Raw genomic sequence first — 14,272 nt, forward strand, 5'->3', positions numbered from 1 at the left:
AGACATTAAGCACCCCCACAGCCCAAATGGAATGATACAATATTTTTTTTGTTTTTATTAAAGATTAAATATTAAAAATATTTTACTCGATAGTCGAACGGCACATTTTGGCCAATCATAGTCGACCATCCAAATCCTTAGTTAGGGACAGCCCTAGAAAATACCTTGAATCAGCTCTTTTGTGTTTTACTCAGGAAATGATCACCTATAAAGTGTGAGTAGACTTCAGAGGAACTCCAGGGAGGATGTTGCCGTCTTCAACAGGGAGGCAGGGGATCTCACAGTTACACGGTGTACTAAAGCCGCCTGGACCCATCTGGCCCGCCTCTTTCTCACACCGTACATTAACACTTTAATCGCCAAAACCGCTGGAACACGTCTTTCCCCGCCATGCTCATTCTGCCAAAGACGCTGGACCACGTCTTTGATATCAATATATCAAAAATCTGTGATCGAAATCATATTTCTCCCCCGGAGACCTGAGATCTACTGTTGAGCCCCTCTCAACTCTCCAACGGTTCAAGAGCGCCATCTGGTGGCCGATCGCCCAGGGCGGAAACAGGAAATGAAAGCTGGTGCTCATTTCAATTCGGTCCGATCACTCGGTAATAGTCTCAGGACTCGAGCTGATCACAACGGATAGCAATCCGTTACCAATAACTCGATAAACAACATGATTTGGACGTATATACTATTATACAACCTGGAAATGGATCGGATATTTCTACATCCCATAATAGGAAAATGTCTGTTCCACGCTCATCGCCCAACGGCGCGAGGAAGATACGGTAAGATTCAACGTTATTTTTCAATGTGTTCGATACTAACTGCTCTAATGATCATATCACCCACACTAGATGAATCATATAACGTTGGCCACGGAATTATAAACGACCCCCCCCCCCCCCCCCCATCCGGTCATCATCAGATCATACTTAGTAACTTCTAGAAGCACGTCCAGGTGAAATTTTTTATCTCGCGCAGATTCCTATCAAACTGTATTTCATTTAATATGGAGAAGTTCCCCTTCTTTGCAGGGCTATAACTTTTTTAATTGTATTGCTAAATTGACATTACTATGGCCCATTCAACGTCCTATATCTATTGTTCAGGGTGTAGCAACGTTATACTTTTTCATTCACATATTCATACTAAAATACGGTCTAAAGTATAAGTATGTTTTTATCGTTTTCTGCAGCTTTCTCCAGAACGTGATTTATAGCCCCAAATGCATTATATTGATGATGAAATACAGTTTGATAGGAATCTGCGCGAGATAAAAAATGTCAAACGGACGTGCTTCTAGAAGTTACTACTGATCATTTGATGTTGACCGGATGGGGGGGGGGGGTCGTTTATAATTCCGTGGCCAACGTTATATGATTCATCTAGTGTGGGTGATATGATCATTAGAGCAGTTAGTATCGAACACGTTAAAAAATAACGTTGAATCTTACCGTAGCTTCCTCATAGCGTTGGGCGATGAGCGTGGAACAGAAATGTTCCTATTATGGGATGTAGAAATATGCGATCCATTTTCAGGTTGTATAATAGTATATACGTCCAAATCATGTTGTTTATCGAGTTATTTGCAACCGATCGATGTCCAGTGTATCAAGATGGAGTCCCGCTAACGATAGCGAGTGCCCGGACGAAATATGGGCGAGCACCACTTCCGGCGCATCACTTCCTGTTTGGGCGATCCGCCGATCGGCCACCAGATGGCGCTCTTGAACCGTTGGAGAGTTGAGAGGGGATCAACAGTATATCTCAAGTGTCTGGGGGAGAAATATGATTTCGATCACAGATTTTTGAAATATTGATATCAAAGACGTGGTACGGCGTCTTTGGCAGAATGAGCATGGCGAGGAAAGACGTGGTACGGCGGTTTTGCCGACCATAGTGTTAAAGTGTTATTAGTGAGATTTTAGTTTTAGAAAATTTAGTTTTTGTGTCGCAGAGATCGGCCATTTGGAATTACCGGCCATTTGGGAAATGTAGTCATTTTGAGTCATTCTAAGAAGAGGACATCCAGAGCTTTCAATGAGAGTTGGCATTTTTTTAAACTACACTTCCCAAAGGCTCTAGCTTTCTTGACAGACGGTAAGGTACGCAGATCATTATGCAAATAATTCTCACATCGTCACAGGGGACCTAAATTCAGAATGGCTTAGTTCAGTGGGGGAGGATCTCATGACATCTGAACTGGAGGAATGCGCAAATATGAGAATTTGAGACCTGGACAGTGTTGGTACAACCCCCACATTGCTAGAAAACAATGAAAACCCCTGGAAAAGGCCATTTATAAGATAGTTCCCCTTTAATCCTCTGGTTTGTGAGACTTATTTTATTGTGAAAACGTTAACCGGTACACCGCTGAACAGCATGTTGGGTACAGGTAACTAGCCAGGTAGCATAACAGTCTGTTTACAGGCTGGGAGAACAGAAAAGAAAGATGAAGAAAGAGAGACTGAAGATTGTAGCAATTTTTTTTCGACACCTTTGATTAGTAGTCAAATAGCTACTAATTACAGAAATAGTGCAGGAACAAACTATAGATCTTATACCAACCTAGAATATAACTTTTAAGTAAATGTGCGAGGTCATTCTGTTACTAAGGAGGATTAAGATTATCCTACCATCGTGCTTTGCATACTGCAGTCATAGGTCTTATCACATAGGGAGAACTGTACATACCATTATGACACTTTCCAACCTGATGGGAAATAAGGCTTGTTGTAAATCACTCAGGCAGACGGCATATTACAGTGATCGATGTTTCTCCCAGTCACTTTCCTCCTCCGTCTGGGTTAGTGTGTGTTCACATTACCATCATATCTTTGTAGACGCCTGTCATATCTTCCCCATGCTATACGACATCTAACACGTCTGGTACACCCTGTTATCGCGGCACTTAAAGTGTCCCGTGAACAGCCGTTATCAGACCCCGTCCTAGGGGGTATATTTTGCTGTAGTTTGTAATCATAGAGTTAAGTCGTTCGTCCCACGGGATTCCGCGGCGCGGCTGCCACGAGCAGGAGATGCATTAACATGGTGACGCATGAGCAGTCAGGGAATGGAGCCTGAGAAGAACAAGAAAAAAAAGTCAACCGAGAAATGATGTTTCGCTCTCTCTCTCTCTTCCTACTTACTGTGCTAGCGTGTGTGCTGTCGACACGCTTCCAAGAGACGCGTACAACATACTTAAAGGTGCTATAGCTAAACATTTGACGTAGTACATCCACAGAGATTTTAGAATGGTGCAGAATAGAAATATTGCCCCCCCCCCCCCCCCAAAGAATTATTGATTAATGAATTTATAATAATAGAAAAATATTAGCTGGGTCCAAAATTAATGTTGTTGTTTACATGTTCTCCCTACTTCCCATTTCCCCACATGAAATGCACCTGATTGGATAAATGACACACTGGCTGAATGTTATCTATAGCACCTTTAAACCCGTTTTGCACGAGATGGACGATGGCTCCGCCTCTTCCCCTCCGTGGACATGTGGGTCGGCTAATAGAAAACAGAATCGGAAACAGACAAGAGGAAGGATGTTTTAGTCTGTGTTTGGAATACCCACGAGTCCAGTCTGTGATACGGGGGTTGACAGGCGAACGGGCGGGAGTGGTGGCGTGGTACAAGTCAAGCTGCTGACTGATTGATTGACCAGCAGGGTCACCACAGCGATCTTGGTGAGCGAGTGCGACGTGTCCAGGATCTCCATTATCACCCCTCAGGTCATTACCGCACCATTACTCATTCAACCCAACAGAGCTGAGGCCACTGGACGTCCTGTCGCCACGAGCTCCACGCCGTGCCACTCGGGGGCCTTGAAGCTGCCTTTTATTAAACAGAGAAATAATCATTGTCCTCCACCTCTCTAATCTAAGGTAGCGATCTTATTTGGTGCTATTGGGACTTCTGCTATCTGGTGTCTTGAGTGGCGTCGGACGGGAGATTAGAAGCCCTGGGCGGTGATAGCGGACGCCGGCCAGCAGAGGCCAGTTAAAGGAGAAGGAAACCCCATATCAACTTAAAGACGAAAGGTTGAGATCCAAGGCAGCTCTACAATTTTTTAAAAAGCCTTTATTTATTGGCTTACATTATTTAGAAAAATCTTTTTAAAAAACCGACATGTTTCGGCCTACATGGCCTTCTTCAGGGTGTTGTAGCTGTGACAAAAACAATACTGTGACTAAATAGAGGAAAAAAGGAAAAAACATAACTCAGGGAGTGACTAATTACAATGGGGGACAGCTGGTCCCAAATAAATGAAGGCAAAGCAACATTCTCAACTTGAGTTGAAGAACTATACAATAATACTAAATAGAAATAAACAAATTTGTATATTATATAAGTATATATACACACAAACTCAAAATATTATAACAACATAAAGAACTGAGTCAAAACAAACATAGAATAAATCAATAATAATATAAACAATTATCAAAAATTATCAAAAAACAACAATGTAAGAGCATTGAGTAATGCAAGACAAAAAATAATAATACTATAATGTAATCTACTTAGCCTATAAAAACTTAAAGACCTTGACATTTAGAATCTTAGTCTCTTTTCCTTTTTATTTTCCTTTGCCAGGCGCAGTATGAGGACAAGGCAACTACATTTGTCCTTGAGTTACCTTAAAGTTACATTTGTCCTTGGGTTACCTTAAAGTTACATTTGTCCTTGGGTTTGGAGCGGCTAGGAGCGGCACGGTGGTGTAGTGGTTAACACTGTCGCCTCACAGCAAGAAGGTCCAGGGTTCGATTCCCGCTTGGGGACCAGGTTACCATGATGCCAGGGGTATCTCCCAGGCCTTTCTGTGTGGAGTTTGCATGTTCTCCCCCTCTGTGCTCGCAAGGGTTCCCCCCCCCCCCCCCCCCCCCCCCCGATAAGATAAACCCAATGGAAAAACATGCACAACAGATCGCTAACGCTGTGGCGTCCTTGACGAAGACGGACAGGAGCACTTGGATTGGTCCCCCGGGGCGCGGCTCACGTTGCCGCCCCTATCTGCTCCCGGCTGCCCATGGGGGGAAGGACGACGGGATGGGAAAAGTGCAGAGAGACATTTCATCGGCGACTCAGTGCATGTGTGTGTGTGTGTTCCTGTGGGTCGCCCATCTCGCGCGTGTGTGTTAAAACTGCATGACAAATAAAGTTACATTTGTCCTTGGGTTACCTTAAAGTTACATTTGTCCTTGAGTTACCTTAAAGTTACATTTGTCCTTGGGTTACCTTAAAGTTGCATTTGTCCTTGAGTTACCTTAAAGTTGCATTTGTCCTTGAGTTACCTTAAAGTTACATTTATCCTTGAGTTACCTTAAAGTTACATTTGTCCTTGAGTTACCTTAAAGTTACATTTGTCCTTGAGTTACCTTAAAGTTACATTTGTCCTTGGGTTACCTTAAAGTTACATTTGTCCTTGAGTTACCTTAAAGTTACATTTGTCCTTGAGTTACCTTAAAGTTGCATTTGTCCTTGAGTTACCTTAAAGTTACATTTGTCCTTGGGTTACCTTAAAGTTACATTTGTCCTTGAGTTACCTTAAAGTTACATTTGTCCTTGAGTTACCTTAAAGTTACATTTGTCCTTGAGTTACCTTAAAGTGCCATGTGTCTGGAGTCCGCCCTCGGAGCCAGTGGATGCAGCTAGGCGCAGGCTAATGATGAGCTAGCTCGGCGGCTACTGCCACCCAGTTCATTTGAACGAGGAATGAAATGTTAACTTTTCCAGTTGATTGAAATGCCACTGTCGAAAACTTTTCCACATTGTGACAAGTGCCTTGTGACGGGAACAGGGGCAAACAGAATAGCTGGGGGGGAAATGTTCTCATTCTCTATTAAAATAGAAAAACAAACAAACAAACCAATCCCAGTTGAAGAGTTCATCTTTCAGATACCGCCAGGACTAGACCTGTCCCTCGCAGTGCGGCAGGTGTGGAGTAGTGTGTGTTCAGCGGTGACGTCGACGTGTGCTAATAACTGTGCAGCATCATTGTAATTCAGCCTGCAGTGCTGCATAATATACCAAAGCACTGTTAAATCCTTCTCCGCATTAATATGCACGTCTGTGTGAAGTGAAGCCTCCCTTTCAAACGGACTGCGGAATACAATTAACCACACAATCCCAGGATGTAATACGGAAAAACAAATAATGAATGTATTTGGTCAAAAGAGAAGCCAAATGACTTTTTCAGTGAGGAGAGATCTAGGGGGAGGGGGGGGGGTGGATTCTGTAACTCTGCTCTCCTCTGTGCCTCTCTGTGACAAAGGGGTCATAGTGAGAAAAGATGACAATTGAGACGTGAATTTCAAAAACACGGACGACGAGACGATCTCTACGGTACATTCAGTTGTCAGAGCACTTGAGAAATACACACACACACACACAGCCAGACACACACAGACACAGACAGACACACACACACACAGACAGACACACACAGACAGACACACACACAGACAGACAGACACACACAGACAGACACAGACAGACACAGACAGACACACACAGACAGACACAGCCAGACACACACAGACAGACACACACAGACAGACACACACAGACAGACACAGACAGACACACAGACAGACACACACAGACAGACACACAGCCAGACACACACAGACACAGACAGACAGACAGACACACACAGACACAGACAGACACACAGCCAGACACACACAGACACAGACACACACAGCCAGACACACACAGACAGACACACACAGCCAGACACACAGACACACACAGACAGACAGACACAGACAGACACACAGACAGACACACACAGACACACAGACACAGACAGACACACAGCCAGACACACACAGACAGACACACACAGACAGACACACACAGACAGACACACAGACAGACACACACACAGACAGACACACACAGACACAGACAGACACAGACAGACACACAGACAGACACACACAGACAGACACACACAGACACACACAGACAGACACACAGACAGACAGACACACAGACACAGAGACAGACACACAGACAGACACACACACACAGACACAGTGTTCTGCTCGCTCAGGATGTTCTCTGATGGTAAAGCTGATTTGCAGGCGGTGTTCTGCGGGGAGCCGGAGCACCTTGTTTAAGAGGCTGTCTGGAACACCTTTCCTCTCTGATGAAAAATCACTGCACTCTTGTGATTTGGTAAAGGGCTCTCATCAATATTGCACACCCCCCCCCCCCCCCCTCCACACCCCACACACCCTCTCGGTAATTCACCATTCAGCACCATCCATTCTCCTATTAGTCCTCGTTCAGTAAAGCTGCACACTAACATGGTCTCCTAACAACATGCTTTTTTTTTTTTTATTATTCTGGAAAGTGAATCACCAGAGAACTCCTCACCATGCCGCCTCCTCCTCACACACGGGTCACGCTCCTGCTGCCTGCACTGCCTTGCTTTTTGCACCCCAGGGGTTTAGTGGGAAATGAATGCATTGAGAGAAATCCTGGTCCTTATCTCTAGGTGTTGCTCTAACTCCAGGCTCCTCTCGATGACCAGATCTGGAAGCATTTGATTTGGGGAATCCATCCTTGATTCTTAAAACCCATAGATTTACCTCGCGCACACGCTCCCCTTATGTATAATTCATACGCCCCCCCCCCCCCCCCTCTCTCTCTCTCCCCAACTGTACAAGCACACCTTTCCAAAAGGGAGGGAGGGAGGGTGAATCTCGGGGGGATTGAGGGTCTTGAATAGGATATTGGTGTCACTTGGCACCTGTCAAAAGAGGAAGAAAAAAATAAAACATTCACAAAAATAGACCAAACATAAACTAGAAGTCAGTTTTCAATGTATTCACCTTTGCTTGCTTGCTTTTACCCCCAATAACATTACATTTAAACAAATATATTATGTTTCTTATTCTTCCTCGTTCTTTCCAGTTTAATTGCTATTAGGCTGTGAGCATTTCATCCAAGTGAGGTCCTAATAAAGTGAAAATAACATCTCTGCGTTGGGGGGGGGGCCCCGCTCCGTGTAAACATCACTGTCTGCGTTGGGGGGCCCCCACTCCGTGTAAACATCACTGTCTGCGTTGGGGGCCCCCACTCCGTGTAAACATCACTGTCTGCGTTGGGGGGGCCCCCACTCCATGTAAAACATCAACTGTCTGCGTTGGGGGGCCCCACTCCATGTAAAACATCACTGTCTGCGTTGGGGGCCCCCACTCTGTGTAAACATCACTGTCCTGTGTTGGGGGGCCCCCCACTCCGTGTAAACATCACTGTCTGCGTTGGGGGGGCCCCCACTCCATGTAAAACATCACTGTCTGTGTTGGGGGGCCCCCACTCTGTGTAAACATCACTGTCCTGTGTTGGGGGGCCCCCACTCTGTGTAAACATCACTGTCTGTGTTGGGGGGCCCCCACTCCGTGTAAACATCACTGTCTGCGTTGGGGGGGCCCCCACTCTGTGTAAACATCACTGTCTTTAAATGACATGCGACGGCACCCCCCCCCCCCCCCCCCCCCCCCATAATAAAAGTTAGAGAAAGTCGTTTTGGTTCTCCGTGCCGTTGTCTTGTTTCCTAGCAACGGCCAGGTTTGAGCCACAGCTTAATTTGAAAGAGCTACGGGGGGCGGGGGGGGGGGGGGGGGGGGGGGGGGGGGGCTGTGATTCTATCGGCTGTCTCCGTCATGTCAGGTGACACACCATTTTCAACAGGAGACTCCCGTGTTCCCAACACAGATTAACCCCCCCCCCCCCCCCCTCCTCCTCGGCGTCGCGGGGATTGTCATCCAAATCGTGCGACGCGTGTCAACAGTGTGTCACTCGTTCTAAAAGAAAAGGTGTTTGCGTCTCGTAATCTGAGGACACCATCTAATTACCAGGGCTCTTGTTTTCCAGGCGTGTCTGTGTGTTCACTCGCTAATGCGGAGGCCCCGGGTGATGAAGTGATGAAATTTGCGGTGAGGAATCACGGGAGTCGTGACATCAGCGGCGTCACTGTCGCTTCCAAGCCGCTCTGCATGCGCTCTCCGCCGTCCAGTCGAAACATCCGTTTTAAGTGTGAATTTGTCCACTGAAGAAATATATTTTCTCTCATTAAGCTAAGCTCCAGGGTTTAACCATATGGACAAAGCACAACGGTGCCATTGATCGGTTGGTCGATACAACCGATCGTCCGCTCTCAGTCTTGACTCGTGGAAGAGTTCCTTCTTATCTGTCGACCCCATCCGTGGCTTCAACACATGACGGCAGAACGATTCAGTCTCTCTAGCCGAGGTTAGTATAACACAGCATGAGGAAACATTCCACTGAAACACGCCTATAACACAGCATGAGGAAACATTCCACTGAAACACGCCTATAACACAGCATGGGGAAAACATTCCACTGAAACACGCCTATAACACAGCATGAGTAACACGCCCCTGGAGTCATATTTCCAATATTTGAAAATGTTCGACCTACGGCCTCTCATTTCCGGGACGAGGGGTGTTTCGAACGACCAAGCATCATATTGAGGCTATAAAGATGAGAAACGTCAGTGTGTTATGATCACGGAGCGATATCTTTCACGTGATTATGGCCAGACACATCAAGCCGCTCCCTCAGACTGCGTTCAATTCGGCAGCCTAATAGGCTCGTGGGAACTAGAGCTGTGACGTGTCGGGATCAGTTCATCATGCGCACAGTGGAAACTATATGCCACACGCACTCAGCCCCATTCTCCCTCCCCCACGGCTGATCTCGTAATTACCTGTGCTCCCCATAAGTCATTTTATAGACGAGTTAATTACGTGAATTAATCCATTACAGTTGACATAAGAGACGTGTACCCAATGCACGTGATCTGCTTTGCCCCCGGGGTGTACACTTTGGTGAGTGCCTACGTATGTGGGAAGCTTGGATCTTGGAGGAAAGCGGATTTGGGCGGTGGTGGTGGTGGTGGTGGTGGTGCGTGGTGGTGGTGGTGGTGGTGCGTGGTGGTGGTGGTGGTGGTGGTGGTGGTGGTGCGTGGGTGCAGCATGTCACTTCTCTCTGACGGGCGTCTCCCGTGGAGTGTCATTGGGGCTGTCAAATGGGGACACCTCACAACACAGATGTTCCATCAAATTAGGTCCACAGCCCCTCCAGATGGCTCACCGGCTACCTCCATGCCACCCCCCCCCCCCCCTTATACCCTCTCTCAGCTCTTTCATCATTGTTCATTGACTACTCTGTATAAGCCTGTGCAGTATTTCTGTATTGGTACGTTATGCTGTTTCCCATCAGCTTTTGATGTGGTTATTATGTGATAATGTGTCGACTAAACACGACATTTAGCGTTTTTGTAACGGCCTGTGTTCAAAAGTTCTAAACATTGAAACCACTGAATAAACGAGCGGAGATTTATGGCGTTTTATCATTAGGAATGGCTACTGTGATGAAATACATGATACGATACGAGCTAGAGATTAGCGTCACATAGCAGGCCTTTTTCTGAAAACCCCAAATAAGCTAACGTTAGCTAAGTAGCCAAGCACATAGACTGTTCCATAGCATACGCCTTCAGTTGATCATGACAAAATCCTCTCTTACCTTGACGATTAAAAAGCCTCCATAATTTTGTAAATAGTATTCCCATGGCTGGTGATTTTACGATGCCAGCTTGTGAGAATTTGTTGTAGCCAGCCAGCCAGCTAGCGTTGATGCTATTCAATGCTATCGACATTAGCACTAACATACCCAACTAACGTTAATGCCATTCAAATGTATTAGCATAGCTACAACACACAGTAACGTTAATACAATTACATACATCATTCATTCACCCCGGCACTCTCTCTCTCCTGCCGATTAAAATCAGCAGCTCTTCCTCCTAATCACAACACAAACAATGATAACACTTCCGGTCGGGGGGTTTCAAAATAAAAGAGCGACGTCTAAAACAGGAAAGACATTTATTTTGTACATTTGTGGCACGCACTTATTTCTTGAGACGATTTCATTTTTACGGATTTTTTTTTTAAATGAAAACGAAAAAGATCAAAATCGTTTTCGTCTGGACATGGCCTAAGTAACATTGTTCATCAAACTGTTGAACTCGGGTGCTACAGTCTTGAGTACATAGTAGTAAAGACATATTAGCATAGTAGGTAGTAATATATAGGCACAGCAGATTACTTAGTAGCAAAGTGCATACTAGTAAAAGACGGTACATGGTTAGTTTTTTTTGGTGTGGGGGGGGGGGGGGGGGGTTAGATATTGATTGAAGAAGTTGGTCTGGTTTCAGCTGTCCTGGCTGGTGGGAAGTTCGTTCCATTGTGTGGAGCGAGGAGCGAGTGTTCACCACCTCGTCCCTCCTGTATATTTGTCTACATTAATTTTGGTTCATACATAATATGTCAGGCTCCTACACGAGGCTCCTGGTTCTTCATGTTCCGTTCTTAAGATCCTTCCTAATTCTAGAAGCATTCATTCAGAGTCCAGGTGGCCCAGTGAAGCAGCGGGCCTCCTTATCCAGAGTGAAGTGTTGGTTATCATCCAGCTCAGTCAAGTCAACTTTATTTATATAATGTAGCCTTTTAAAGTACTAACCACCGGTTTGTTCCATGCATGGCATATGTGACCCAGTCTGGTGATGATGCCTACAAGTCGCCAGGGTGAAATGACACAGACACAATAATTATTATTATTTTAATTTTTGTTGTGTTTTTTTTTTTTATATATAACTACAGTTCGAGAGTTGAAGAACATATTTAGTATAACAGCGAACAGATATAATAACTCTAATTGTAAGAATTCTGTGTTTAAAAAAGGCTGTTTTTAATAAGTTTGTTGCTCTCCACAGAGGAGAGGTGGGGGCTGGGTTAATTTTTGCATCTGAATAGAGCTGCGCGTTGGGATTCAGATTCACTGAGCCAGGTAAAGGCATTCACACAGAGAGAGTCATTAACGTTAACAATGGGCGCATTCAGGTGAGAGTAGTTGTCCACGCCCCTCCCCAAACTAGCTGAAGTGTGGAAATCTTTAAGAGGCATTTTCTCCCCTTGAGTGTTTTAGACAACAGACTGAGTTACAAGATTTGAATGAATATATGATATTCAAAACATTCTCAGATTTCAAAGTATGACACATCATTTGAAAGCTTACATTCTGTACTTTCACAATCTGGAAAAATCTGGAAAATGAAAATGGAGACATGTTGGCACAAACGCTAGACTTGGTCACATATCAAAACTAAACGGAAAAGAAAACACATACAGACAGAACAAAATTAAATTAAAACCGGAAAATAACAAACAAAAGAGCTCCAAACTAACTGTGCGAGTAGCCCTCAATAATTTTGCCATTAGTGGTTTATGAGAGACTTTTTATAAATTCCTACAAATGTAACTCATTCCCTCGACTTCTGTCGTGTGTGTGTGTGTGTGCGTGCGAGACAATTTTATAATGACGTTCTTGAATCAGTGGAATACATACCAAATTCTTTATCATTTATTGCCTTCCCTGCTTGGCTAACTCACACCCAACAGTAAAAAAAAAAAAAAAAAAAAAAAAACTTTTACAAACTGGGTAGTACATTAGTAGGCAGTGTTCCTGGCCCCAAAAAGCCACTGCTAATTGATTAATCAAAGCGAATATGTCCTATTTGGAAATCATCGAGGCATAAGCAACTCTGAACAGCTTGTTTGTTTGTTAATCTAGAAAACTTCAAACCCTGGCCAAACGGCAACGGGTACATACCGGTATGTCAGATTTCTAGTGGTAGTAGGAACACATTTTCCACACACTGCTAAGTGCTGCTAAGTGGACATCAAGCAAATACTGAATCATCCGCTTCCCTCGCATCTCTGGACATGTGGAGCATTGTGTGATGGCGGGAGAGTACACCATGAATTTCGACGGGGCCGACTTGAGAAGACCGAGACGTCCATTATAATAGTTGTTGTGTTCCATTAAAAGTTTGCGCACCGTGAAAGCACAGAGCAAGGTTCAAGAGCTTTCCAATATCCTCCAGAGAGGATGTTCAAACGCGAGCATCTCGTTGCTCTTAGAAGAACGGAAAGGAAGTAAAAAAGCATTATCTGTATACAGACGAGTGCTTTTGGCTTGTGCTCGTGTGTGTGTGTGTTTTCATGGGCACTAATGGATGTTACTATATATGTGCACCTGTGTTTGCATGCGTTTCTGCAGGGAGAGGGAGGGGGGGGGAGGGGCGCTGGAAGTCCTCCGTAATGCATTACACCGGGGAGGGCGCCCACTCAGACTCGGTGTCATGACAGAAGGTTGAATCACCTGCACTCAGAAGGCTGTTCGTATCGTGGAAGACTGTCTTTGATTTGAAGGTGAAGCGGGTCAGCCGTGTGTACACCGTAATATGTTTAGGCGCGGGCCACTGATGAGAACCATCTGTGGGTTCCCGTTCAGAGTTCCCTGCACTTCAGATGAGCAGCTGGAGCCCTGCAGATGGTGCTGGTGCTGTTGGTGGTTAAGAGATGGGGGGGGGGGGGGGGGGGGGGAGAGGGCGGGGGTGGGGGGGGGGGGGGGGTAGAGGTAGAGAGAACGGTTTGTTCCTTCTTATTGTCTGTTGGTTCCATTCAAAAGCCAAGGCTGACCCCAGCATCACATACGATATATTGGTATATTGGTTCTGAGACTGTGGTTTGACTTTTGGTGTGCCTTGACACTGGAATAAGTCCAGCGCCTCTCTTGACTGTTTTCAATATTGTCTGGTTTGCTGTTCATTTTTATGTTCTCATGGTAGTGATGCACCGATGTGAAAATTGTGGCCGATACCAATAACCGATATTAATATTGCTGTTCTGGCCGATACCGATATTTACCGATGTCGATATCTCTGTATAGAAAACACTTTTTTATGATAATCAAATAAAGAGCTATTTTCCAAAACGCATATTTTTTTTTAACTTTTGTAACTTATTTTCAGAAATGACAGATATTTTGAAACTATTTAAGGCCAAAACATGTAAAAATTATAAAAAAAAAAAATTTAATATCGGCCCTATCTTGATATCGGACCGATACCGATGTGTAAAAAAACGGGCATATCGGCCGATATTATATCGGCGGCCGATATATCGTGCATCACTATCTCATGGAATACAGTCATGGTAGAATCAAAATAGTCTACATCTTTCATGATGTAGTCAATGTGAAAAATAAATCGTTATTTAATGAAAAAGAAATGCAGGAGACATCACAGCGTTCTATTTAGCCTCGGCTGTCACTTGCTTTCAACTCTTGCTTGACACCCGTGTCTAAATCTCT

At 44.8% G+C, this 14,272-nt stretch overlaps 1 protein-coding gene across 1 annotated transcript in view; it reads left to right on the top strand.

The window, feature by feature from the left end:
• The window catches only part of lmbrd1 (LMBR1 domain containing 1), a 199,962-nt gene that overhangs the window by 171,898 nt on the left and 13,792 nt on the right, over positions 1 to 14,272 (top strand). The window lies entirely within an intron of this gene.

This window comes from Notolepis coatsorum (genome assembly GCF_963971535.1).
Source record: "Notolepis coatsorum genome assembly, chromosome: 9".
NCBI classification, from domain to species: domain Eukaryota; kingdom Metazoa; phylum Chordata; class Actinopteri; order Aulopiformes; family Paralepididae; genus Notolepis; species Notolepis coatsorum.